Genomic DNA, 11699 nt, shown 5'->3' on the forward strand with positions numbered 1-11699 from the left:
ATCAATAACAAATTATATATATATATTTTTATATATTTAAATCAGATGCTTTCTGACCCAATTGGGCCTTCATTATGTTTTGTTGTTTTTTTAAAATATATTTTATTGATTTTTCACAGAGAAGAAGAGAGAGGGATAGAGAGTTAGAAACATCGATGAGAGAGAATCATCAATCAGCTGCCTCTTGCACACCCCCTACTGGGGATGTGCCCACAACCAAGGTACATGCCCTTGACCGGAATTGAACCTGGGACCTTTCAGTCCGCAGGCTGATGCTCTATCCACTGAGCCAAACCGGTTTCGGCCCTTCGTTATGTTTTGATGTCAAGTGTGTAAGTTTTAAATTTAGCAATTCAAGGTCCAGCAATTCACTCATTTTGTTCAGTCAAACGGTCACCACGATGAATCTCTGAATTAACTGCTAAACCTCAGAATAATCATCTTCTCATCAGTCTGTGTACTTGTTGTTTTAACTGAGAGGAGGAAAAGGAGAACTGAAACCCAGGGTTGGTGTCAAGCTTAGTTAAGGCTTCAGACAATGACAAAGCCCCAGTCTGCATACTCCAATGGCCTCTTACGCAGAGGGGCGGTCGAGATCCTTGCCCCAAAAAGCTTTCACGTGGCTGGAGGTGCTAAGAAGAGCCGGTGTGAACCGATGGGAACAAGAACAGGCCGTGTGAAAATCAGCTCTGCCTGTGTGGGCTGCACACCATTTCCAGCAGATGAAAAAGGCTTATGCTTCAGCTCTTAGGGCTCTGAACAAATATATCCCAGTAAGTTCTGCCTCCTTTTGGAATTAAAGTGTTCTAGCCGATCGGCTGCTCCAATATGTCATCTTGGGTGAACCAAAGGGAGCCTTTTTTTTGTTTTTGGCTGTCAATCAGCCAGCTGGCTTTTAATAAGGTTTTCCATGCCCCAACCTAGACGGTTTAGCTCAGTGGATAGAGCGTCAACCTATGGACTGAAGGGTCTCAGGTTCGATTCTGGTCAAGGACACATACCTCAGTTGCAGGCTCAGGGCCCTGAGGGCGTGGGGGGGCATTCGGGAGGCAACCAATCGATGTGTCTCTCTCACATCGGCATTTCTCCCTCTCCCTCTCCCTCTCCCTCCCACTCTCTAAAAAAAAAAAAATCAAAGGAAAAAATATTCTTGAATGAGGATTGAAAATTAATTTTAAAAAGATTTTTGGTGCCTCTTATAATGCTGACAGCTCTCTAGCTCTCAAATGACTCTTCTCCGTCAAGTTTGCTAAATCTTGAGCCAGCATTGATTGGTTATCGTTATTGCTCTTGATGGAGAAACTATTTCCCAACCATGATAGCATCTAAGACAGGGTTTCTGCACTTCAGATTACTTCATCCTTCCGTTCACCAAGCACTCATTTGAGGAGGGAAAACTGTAGAATCTTAAGTTCATTTGCTCCCCATGAACTTGAAAAAGAAAACAAACAAACCCCACCTGTTACCTTGGGCCAATTGATCCCCCAGTTCAGCTCTCAGAACCGAACCTTCCCTGCTCGGGGTGAACAAGAGAGACATTTCCACATGTGGGGGAGGCCCAGGTTAGGCTGGGGTGTGGGGAGGGGAGACAGAAAAGGGGCCCAGGTGTCCAGGTGGTAGATCCTGGCTCGGGGGGGCCCTTGTTCCGAGCTTCTCTTTTTAGCTGCTCTGTAACAGGCCCTCAGGCACACTGAACCCTCTTCCACTCCTCTGGTTCCTGGGTGTCCCCTCCTCAACTCAAAACATTCAGGGATGAGGAAGTAAAATATGAAAGGAGCCTCATTGCCCCGTGGCTCTCTCTCCCTAATTCGGTGTGGCTGGCCTGGGCCCAGGGGCTGGGAAACAAGTCTTTCTTGGCAAGGAGAGACGTGAAATCTAGGGCCGCCTCTTTTCCTACTCAGGTCTGCGCTGCCCCTCTGGATGGAAATCTCCAGGGGACTGGAGCTAAGCCCATAACTGCCCCAGCGAGAACACACATGTGCTTTTAGGCTTGCAAAATGTATTTTCGTGGTAAGGGTGATGCAGAATGCAATGAAAAACATCTACTCCAGAGAATTGTACTTTTGTGACAAATAGGCACTTTCCACTGATACAGATAGGAAAAAATAAGTCTGTAGAGAGTTCCTCCAAACTCTCTATTTTTAGTTCTCTGCGTACAAGGCACATGTAGATACTTGAAGTTGAAAGCTTCAACCTTTTCCAAAACCCCCAAACTTTTCCAGGGGTGTCATCTCCTTCCTCGGAGACATGGCCCTCAGCACCTCTCTGATGAGTCCCCGTCCAGCTGGTCTCTCTCCTTTCTTTGTCTTCTCCTCAGGGGCGGGGAAGGTGGAAGCAGGGCAGGGTGGTGGAGAGTGGAGAAGGCTGGCTCAGCCAGCACTCCCCATGCCTCCATCCCATCCCTCAGTGCTCCCAAAGGGCCATTGCTTTTGGATTTAAAAGCCAACAATTTCCTGTCTTTCTTCGCTGGTTCCAGCAAGCCAAGTCACCTCTGGGACAAATGGCAGCCTCCTGTTTCTGCACTGGCTTGTGGGGGGAAGGTCACAAAATAACAGGGAGGGTGAGGGGGGGTCGTCCATCAGTAATTCACAGCATCACCTGTTACTGTGGAGCTGCTTGCTTTCTGTAACTCCATCCCTTGTTCTGTTGACTATCAACAGTGGGTGCACCATTGCCGGGCAAAGGGCTCCCAGCCAACAGGGCAGCTCGCTTAGTACCAGCTGGAACTGAGGGCAGAAGGTCCACCATGCCTTATTCTCTGAGGAGAGGTGTGCGTGGATGGGGCCGACAGGATTTACTATGGGACCTGTCCCCCTAGTGCCTCTCCCTCCCTCTGTCTCTGGAAGCATGATTTACAGGTAGTGAATGTGTGTACACCCATGTCATCAGCACCCGAGTGCTCCCCTTTAAAAAAAAAAATTATATATATATATATATATATAAATTTTCAAATTAATATATATATTAATTTCAGAGGAAGGGAGAGGGAGAGAGAGATAGAAACATCAGTGATGAGAGAGAATCATTGATTGGCTGCCTCCTGCATGCTCCACACTGGGAATCGAGCCTGCAACCCAGGCATGTGCCCCTGGCTGGAATTGAACCTGGGACCCTTCAATCCACAGGCCAATGCTCTATCCACTAAGCCAAACTGGTTAGGACCAGAGTGCTCCCTTTTTATGGGAGATCCTGAGTGCAGTCCTGTAACTGGGACCAATACAGCCTGGATTTGTGCACAATATGGTCTGACCTTGGGTGTCAGTTATTGTTTGGGGTTGTGGGCTCTAAACTCCTCAGCTCCTCCCACCCTAGCTCAGATTGCTGGGTCAGAGGGCTGCCTGCACCAAGGACCCTGCCTGCCCAGAAGCCCAAGCAACCTTCCTCCCTTCCGCCTGCTTGGGAAGGAACTCGATCACTCATTGACCTCTGTGAAGTTCATGATGGAGTATCGGTGGGTCTATGCCAGACTCAGCAGTCACATGGATGTCCTGTGGGGATGAGGAGTCTTGTGGGGCATCTCAGTGTCACCCTGGTGGTGGTGTGGGCTGGGCTATGTGGGTGACGCTTCATTTCCTGTCAAATACTGGCACAGAGACGAGAAGCTGAAACTGAGTTAGTTGAGAATCAATAGGAGGTATTTTGACTGCGGCCATGGCCTTTGATAGAGGAGGAATTTTTCTTAATTGAGATACTCCCACAATTAATAGGATCTTGGGTCCCCTCAAAAGGCAACAAGACCAGTTTATCCAGGGACTTCGCTCTGAAAAAGGGCTGACTGTCAGTTTTGGAAAAGTTGACGTAGGTACAATCTTTCTGGAGGATAATAGGCTTTGATTCAGCATTCCACTTCTAAAAACCTGTTCTGCTGAATATTCAAATATGCAAATACCATCCTCCCGCCCCCCACACACACACATTGCAGCACTTTTTATAATAAGTAAGACATTTTCTAAAAATCAAATGATTAAATAGATTATGATATGTGTATAGGAAGAGAATGAGGTAGATCTGCATGCGTTGATGCTAAAAAATGGCTAGCCTACTGAGTTAAGTAACACAACACAAAACAAAAACCTAAAGAAGAGTTTGATACCTTTTTGGTAAATGAGTAAGAATATGACCATAGCACATGTGTTGGAAGTATTGACATTGCTTATCTCTGGGAGATGGGAGGAATGCTAGGGGACTTTTTTCGCAGTGGTTCTCAAACTTCCTAATGCTGCCATCCTTTAACACAGTTCCTCATGTTGTGGTGATCCCCAACCATAAAATTATTTTCATTGCTACTTCATAACTGTAATTTTGCTACTGTTATGAATCGTAATGTAAATATCTTGTGCTTTCTGATGGTCTTAGGTGACCCTGCTAGCGGGGTCCCACAGGTTGAGAACCGCGGCTGTGGATACAATTGAATGGTATGTGTATGCCATAACTTTACCCTTTTAAAACCCAGGCTTCTTCCTGGGCCTCACCGTGTCCTACTCAACACAGCACCCCAGAGTCTCACAATCAAGCAGCATGTGCCTTGCCTAGATACTTCCTGGCCCACCATCTGCGGCATGTCACTCATAAGTGGCCGTGTCTCAGCAGCAGCTGTTTTTCCTCCGGCTAGAATAAACACTGGGTATGATATCCAAGTTTAGGAAGCTTGTTTTTTTGCCGAGGACCAAGAAAAATTGAAAGCAGTGCTCAATCACTTAATGGTACCATAGTATCATTTGATCAACTTGATTTAATACCAATAAAAAGCAGGATTCTGGAATGCCGACTAATTATGTGATTTCTGATATCATGGTATTCCTTTTTTGTGGCAAACTCCTATGGAGCCTTCAAAACCCAGTGAAATGGGTTTTGCGGCTTTCCCCTAACATTCAGTCTTGGAGAGGTAATTATTCCACATCTGAGAGTCTACCTGACTATTCCCTCCTCTACAATAGCTTGTTTCTTATAGAATAGCAGTTGCTGCTTGTGGGTCTGTCAACTAAAATCTAGGTCCTGCTAGATAAAAAATTTTCTATCTAGCAGGTTGAATGTAGATATTTGAACAACATTAGATTTGTACCTTAACATAGAAAATGTTTTGGGTAGTTGTAGATATATATCTTTAAAAAAAAAAATAAAATATATATATATATATATATATATATATATATATATATATATATATATATATATATATATATAAAATTGATTTCAGAGAGGAAGGAAGAGGGAGAAAGAGATGGAAACATCCATGATGAGAGAGAATCATGGATTGGCTACCTCCTGCAAGTCCCTCACTGGGGACTGAGTTTACAACCCAGGCATGTGACCTTGACCAGAATCGAACCTGGGACCTTTCAGTTTGCAGGCCAATGCTCTGTCCACTGAGCCAAACTGGCTAGGGCTGTAGCTGTATCTCTTAAGAAAAATACCCTCAAGTCCTGAGAAAGGCAGCCAAACTGGTCAATTAGGAGCTGTGTGGGACTCTTGCATGCAGACAAACTAATCATGACTTGAACTCTAAAAGCTATAAAAGATAAGTAAATGTAATTATGTAAAAATGAAATAACTTTTTATTCATAACAAAAACCATCATAAAGTCAAAAGATCAACTTAGAGAAAGTATTTGACATTTCTATTGCAAACAAAAGGCATATCCCTATGATAAAAGGAGCTCTTACAAATCCGAAATGAAAAGGCCATCAAATGGTCAAAGAAAATGCAGAAAAACAAAAACATAAAAATACACAGGAATACATATACAAATGAAATATAGAAATACAACCAGTTCTTAAACATATGAAAACATGTTCAACCTCATGCATATATGTACCTTGTTTAACCTATCAGATTTCCAAAGACTTTTTGATCACAAACACATAGGGAAGGCAAAGAAATGGGAAAACAATCATTCCTAGGAAGGATAATTGATATGATTTGTAAGGATGGCAATCTAGCAATATCTGTCAAAATGATAGATGCACGTCCTTTGACCTAAACACTTTTAGGAATTAATCTATAACGAGGCTTACAACATATGTGAAAAGGCTTGTGCAATGTTGTACAATGTTATTCATTTGTAGCAGTGCTTGTAATTGCAAAAGATTAGAAGTCACCTAAATCAACAGGGAAACAGGGATGTTCCAGTACATTTATTTTTTACAATAGAATATTATGCATTCATAAAAAGGAATAAGGGTGTTCTTTATGTACTGATAGGAAATTATTGCCAAAGTATACTGTTACTGAGAAAGCAAGGCACAGAACACTATGTAGAGTTTTCTAGTATTTATAGAAACAAAGGGGACAAGAATTATATAGGTATTTGCTTATAAATGCATACACAATAGCTGAGAAAATGCCCAAGGATTTACTAATATTTGTTGATTGTTAAAAGGGAAACTTGGGTGGGAAGAAAAATAAAAAAAAATATTGAAGCATATGAACAAATTACTTACTTTAAAAAATATATATATTTTATTGATTTTTTTACAGAGAGGAAGGGAGAGGGATAGAGTTAGAAACATCGATGAGAGAGATGAGAGAGAAACATAGACCAGCTGCCTCCTGCATACTCCCTACTGGGGATGTGCCTGCAACCAAGGTAATTTGACCTTCACTGGAATCGAGCTTGGGACCCTTGTGTTGGCAGGCCAACACTCTATCCACTAAGCCAAACTTGTTAGGGCCAAATTACTTATTTGAAAATAATAAATCAAATTACAAAATGATATTCCTGTGAATACACTGACATTTGGTCATCAAATTGAAGAGAACCTTAATGTAGAGGTATTTCTGGAGTCTTGGTTCAATTTTTGGATAAACAGGGAAAAAACATGATGTTATTCAGTGGCCTTGTCCATTCCTGGCATTCATTACCCTAAGAACTGACATGATTAAAAACTTATAAGTATCAATGGAGTAAAGAAAGGTGATATAAGTTCATGGATACTATTTCGTGATTTTTACACTTAAGGGAAACAGAAGGTATTGGGACACATTTCTGATCTTAGAAGGTGAAGCTGAGTCATGGAACATTGAAAGCTGTTTGTTCCACGTAAATACCCATGATGCCACTGTCAGCCAGAGGTAAGCTGGAATTCTCCTCAGCTACATTCTCTGGTGACTTGCTTATAGCTACATAGTATAAAGGTTGCATATGCTGCCTATGGTGTCTCTAATTTTCGCCTAAATCTGATGAATTCTCTACCTAAATGTCCACATTGAAGTGAATTGGTTTGTGACTAAATTTAATTGTACATAAGCTCTTTGAACCCAAGTGGAATTATTTTATTCTTTGTTTGGTTTTCAACTTGTGCTTCTGATATATTGTCCTGTTCAGGCACCCCCAGACCTGTGCATATAATCATTATTATGCAACCACTAGATATTGGTTGAGCATCAGCTATGTCTAGGAACTGTGGAGAATGAATAAGACACAGCTACTGTGACTTCAGGAAGGCTGTATAGTCTAGCAGAAGTGTCGAGAGGATATGTCCTAGAGGAAAATGTCAAATTCGAAGGCTAACACAGGCCAAATAAATGCTGCATGCAGTGTGTGGGCCATGAGTTTGACATGCTTGTCCTGGTGAGTATTAGCTCAGTGCTGGGCTGAAACATGGGAGTCTTAGCATGCTGGACTGAAGTTCAGGGGAGTCATGTTCTATTCAGTCTCTGTTTGATGTATATGGTCCTTGTGGAAGTGTTACATAGTGAAATAAGAGATGTAATCCTGGACAATTTATGTATATTATTTCTAAACATCCAAGTAACATGAATGATGAAGGAAAACAGAAATGTAAGCCTGAACTCTGCGATGTCCCATGTGGCGTGGTTGGCTCATCTGTGTGGGGAAGTGGCACCACCTTGAGGCGGATGACATGCTGTATCTTGATTAGTACCAGAGGCACCTGCATTCTGGTACACAGACCATTTCAACCCTGGGGTCCGCACACATTCTATGAGTGGTGTTGGGCCAAGGTGGAGAGAGGAGTCGGGGAAGGTCCATGGCAGAGCACCCCTTTCTAAGCCGTTTTTGGGTCCATTAGATTTGCTTTTTATCAGACTCGTCTTCCCATTCCCAATCGCTTTGCCACTCTCTGGTTCTTTCTGCCTATAAGGCGAAGTTACTGGTACATCTAAAGGGGAGATAATGTATTTAAAAATTAGTCTGAGATTTTGACTTATTCGCTCAACTGCTAGCCAAAGCAACCCATGGAAATAAAACCCAGCATTTTCTCAGTTTAGAAAGAAGCAATTCAGACATTTTGAGTCCATTGGAGAACTGTGGGAGGACATACCTTTAAAGAACCTGCCTGAGCACCGCATAGTTAATGAGCAGGAATAACTCTGAATGTCTGGGAATGAGCATAAGATGAACTAACGGGAAAATGAGGCAGGAGGCGTTGAGAGAAAAAAGAGGGACTGAAGGCAGCAGATGAAGGGACTGAAGAGGGAAAAAGAAAGATGAAAAGAATTAGGGAACGGGAAGGATGCAAGGCAAGTGAACATAGGAAGTGGGAAGGGCGAAGGGGGACAACAGCAGGTGAGAACCTAGCCAAACCCATATAAGCCAACCACAGGCCGGCGGCACATGATGGGGCCACACCAGAGCACAGGTATGTGCTGTAGGGTTAGTGCCTTAGGTCCTTAACCACACAGGTCCATGATTTTGAACCCAATTTCTTTTTTTTTTTTTTTTTTTTTTTTTTAAGCAAGTGAGGCACCATGTAATTAATTGCCTCTCTGATTGGCTTCTTTTTTTTTTTAAAATAAATTTTTATTCATATTATTACAAATGTTCCTTTCCCCCCACCCCCCTCCATTGCTCTCCTCCACCAGGTTCCCACCCCACCCTCTGCCCCCTCCCCACCCCCCATTGTCCTCATCCATAGGTGCACAGTTTATGTTGAACCCAATTTCTTTCAAGCCCAGTGTTATCTCAGGGGTCCTGCTTTCCTCAGGATTTCCCCTGCAAAAACTCAAAATGTGAAGGCACTCCAGGAGGGTGGACAGAGATGAGCTTCAATGGGCAGTACCCCTAAAATGGAGCCCCAGTCCATTACAGGGAAGGTGGCCAGAGCGATTCTGAGGAATTAATTATGTAAGTAATTTTTTAGTTACGGGCAATAATCTCTTCAGCATGGCTAATGAAACGAGAGATTGAGGCTCTGGTTCTTGCAAAATGGAATTATGGTGAAACTAATTAAAATAGAAGCTTGAGTTAAAATACATCATTTATGGAAACATGGCAAACAGAGACCCCATGAAAAATATTGGGTAAGGAACACAAGAGAAACTGCATGCTTTGAGAAGCCAAACTCTCAGTCAGTTTTTTCTCTTCCAGTGGAGTTATGAATGGTATGGGTATTGACCTCTAACCTCACCACTTTAAAAATCATCAAAAGGCAAGTGAAACTCGGTGAAAACATTGCTGTGCCAGATGTGCCTCTAGTTGTAGCCCCTCTCCAAAGCTTTCCTCTGACTTCTACACCTGCCAACGTCTGCCTCTCTGAAGGACTCTGCAAACATTAAGGTTTGAGATTTCTAGAGAAATCCCCCATCCTCATTTGTCCCCAAGCACTGAACTTGAGAAAGAAGCATGGTATAACCTTGGAGTCAGGCAGATGGGAGTGGAGTCAGATTCTGGGACCCATACATTGTGTGACTTTACATACATTCTCCGAGATCCAGTTCTACGAGTAAAGATAAAATAACAGAATGAGACTGGCATGGTGCTCATTAAAGGGTGGCCTTGGTGTTTAATTCACCTGCTCGCACTCAGAATGTTGCTTTGGAAGTGAAAAGCCATGTTACGACCTTATGCCGGGAAGGCGCTCTGGCTGCCTGCTAATTGCGTTATACTATTATAGTTCATCAATCTGTGTGACTTTGGGCCACAAGGTAGGACACTTGATGTTTCAATGTTAAAGAACTACTTTTAAGCAGACATTCTCAACATACTGGGCATTTTAATAAATGATAAAAAATAGTTAAAGGATAGGGTGATTCAGACCCATTTGTTATAAGTGAGGCTCTTTATTGCTAATGTGTGATGCTTTCCTTCTTATAAAATTTAATTCCCCATTCTTTTACTACTATAAAAGGGGTGAGACCCAGACCCTCACCACCCCACTGTCTGCATCCATGAGTTATGCATATATGCATACAAGGGCATGGCATTAATTTTAAAGTGCCTAAATCTTCTCAATTAGGCTGAGAGCAAAGCCCAGACATTGTTCTTCTATCATGTCCAACACGATCCCTGGGAACACAGGAAATGCTTAGAAAGGAAGCATTTTGCTAATTTGTACCACCTATAAACTTCACTTGTGTTAATGGATTTCCTTAAGACATACTTCCCATCAAGTGTGACTGTTACCTAAGTGGTGCTGTTACCTAAAGACCAAAAAAGAGTGTATGTGCCAGTTCCCCCTTTATTTTTTGAAATATATTTTTTATTGATTTCAGAGAGGAAGGGAAAGGGAGAGATACAAACATCAATGACGAAAGATGATCATTGATCAGCTGCCTCCTGCACACTCCCCACTGGGGACTGAGTCTACAACCCGGGCATGTGCCGTTGGCTGGAGTTGAACATGGGACCCTTCCATCCACAGGCCGACACTCTATCCACTGAGCCAAACAAGCCAGGGCCAATTTCCCCTTTAAAAAGTGGCAGACAAAGCAAATAACATGGCTAAAATGAAACAAAACCACTGAGATTCAAGTAGAAAAGAATGGGAGGTAAAGGACCAGGTTGGGGCAGAAAGTGCTCTCTTGCCTATTTCTATTTTCTACGATTCATCCTAACTATCCCCTTTCCCAGGATGCACTATGCCAGGGTCAGTATAACCTGGGCTGACATCAGATGCAGCGTGGAGCCAGTTGGTTCCAGCAGGCATCCATTCTGCACCGATTGTGAAATATTTTTACTATCTTCCCCGAGTAAAGCTGATTCACTGGTAGATTTTGAATGCACTCATTCTTGTGACTATAAAACTCCAGAGTTTTCCCCAAAGTGCAGTCTTGAAAATGTTATGGAGGAACTTATAAAAAAGTGTTGCAAAATCACTTTTCTTCATTTTAAAATTTATAAGTGGTTTGGCTATACCCACTTGACTATTTCTAATACCTATTGCTTAGCTTCTCTTAACTCACAGCCTTCTAAGTTGCCTGTTAAGATTCTGAAGCTTTAAGCCAAAATCCGGTGCATTGGGAAAGCAAACAGAGGTTGCTGTGAGTAGGTAAGAATAAGAAATAGATTTGAGGCATCAGGAACAGTTCTGAAGCTGGAAATAAATGACTGTAGCTGCTAGACTAATTTGCACATTGTAGTCTATGTCTTTTTTTCTTTTTCAATTGTTGACACTATTGCAAATGTCCCCTTTCCCCCCTGCCCTCTGGCCTTCACCACACTGCTGTGCCCGTGGTCTGACCGAGGTCTCTGGGCAGTGGTAATATGGTGTTCAACTGCATTGAGAGCTTTGAAATCACTCCAAAGGCTGTGCTCTGAAGTTGTTAATGACTCTTTTCTCTACTACCTTGTATTTGAACAAAGTAGCTTTATTTTTAAATATGTTTTTATTGAGTTCAGAGATGGAGAGGAAGAGATAACATCAATGATGAGAAAGAACCATTGATCAGCTGCCTTCTGCACGTCCCTTGACCAAAATTGAACCCGGGATACTTCAGTCCCCAGGCTGATGCTCTACCCA

This window comes from Pipistrellus hanaki (genome assembly GCF_964339955.1).
Source record: "Pipistrellus hanaki genome assembly, chromosome: 18".
Classification (NCBI taxonomy): Eukaryota; Metazoa; Chordata; class Mammalia; order Chiroptera; family Vespertilionidae; genus Pipistrellus; species Pipistrellus hanaki.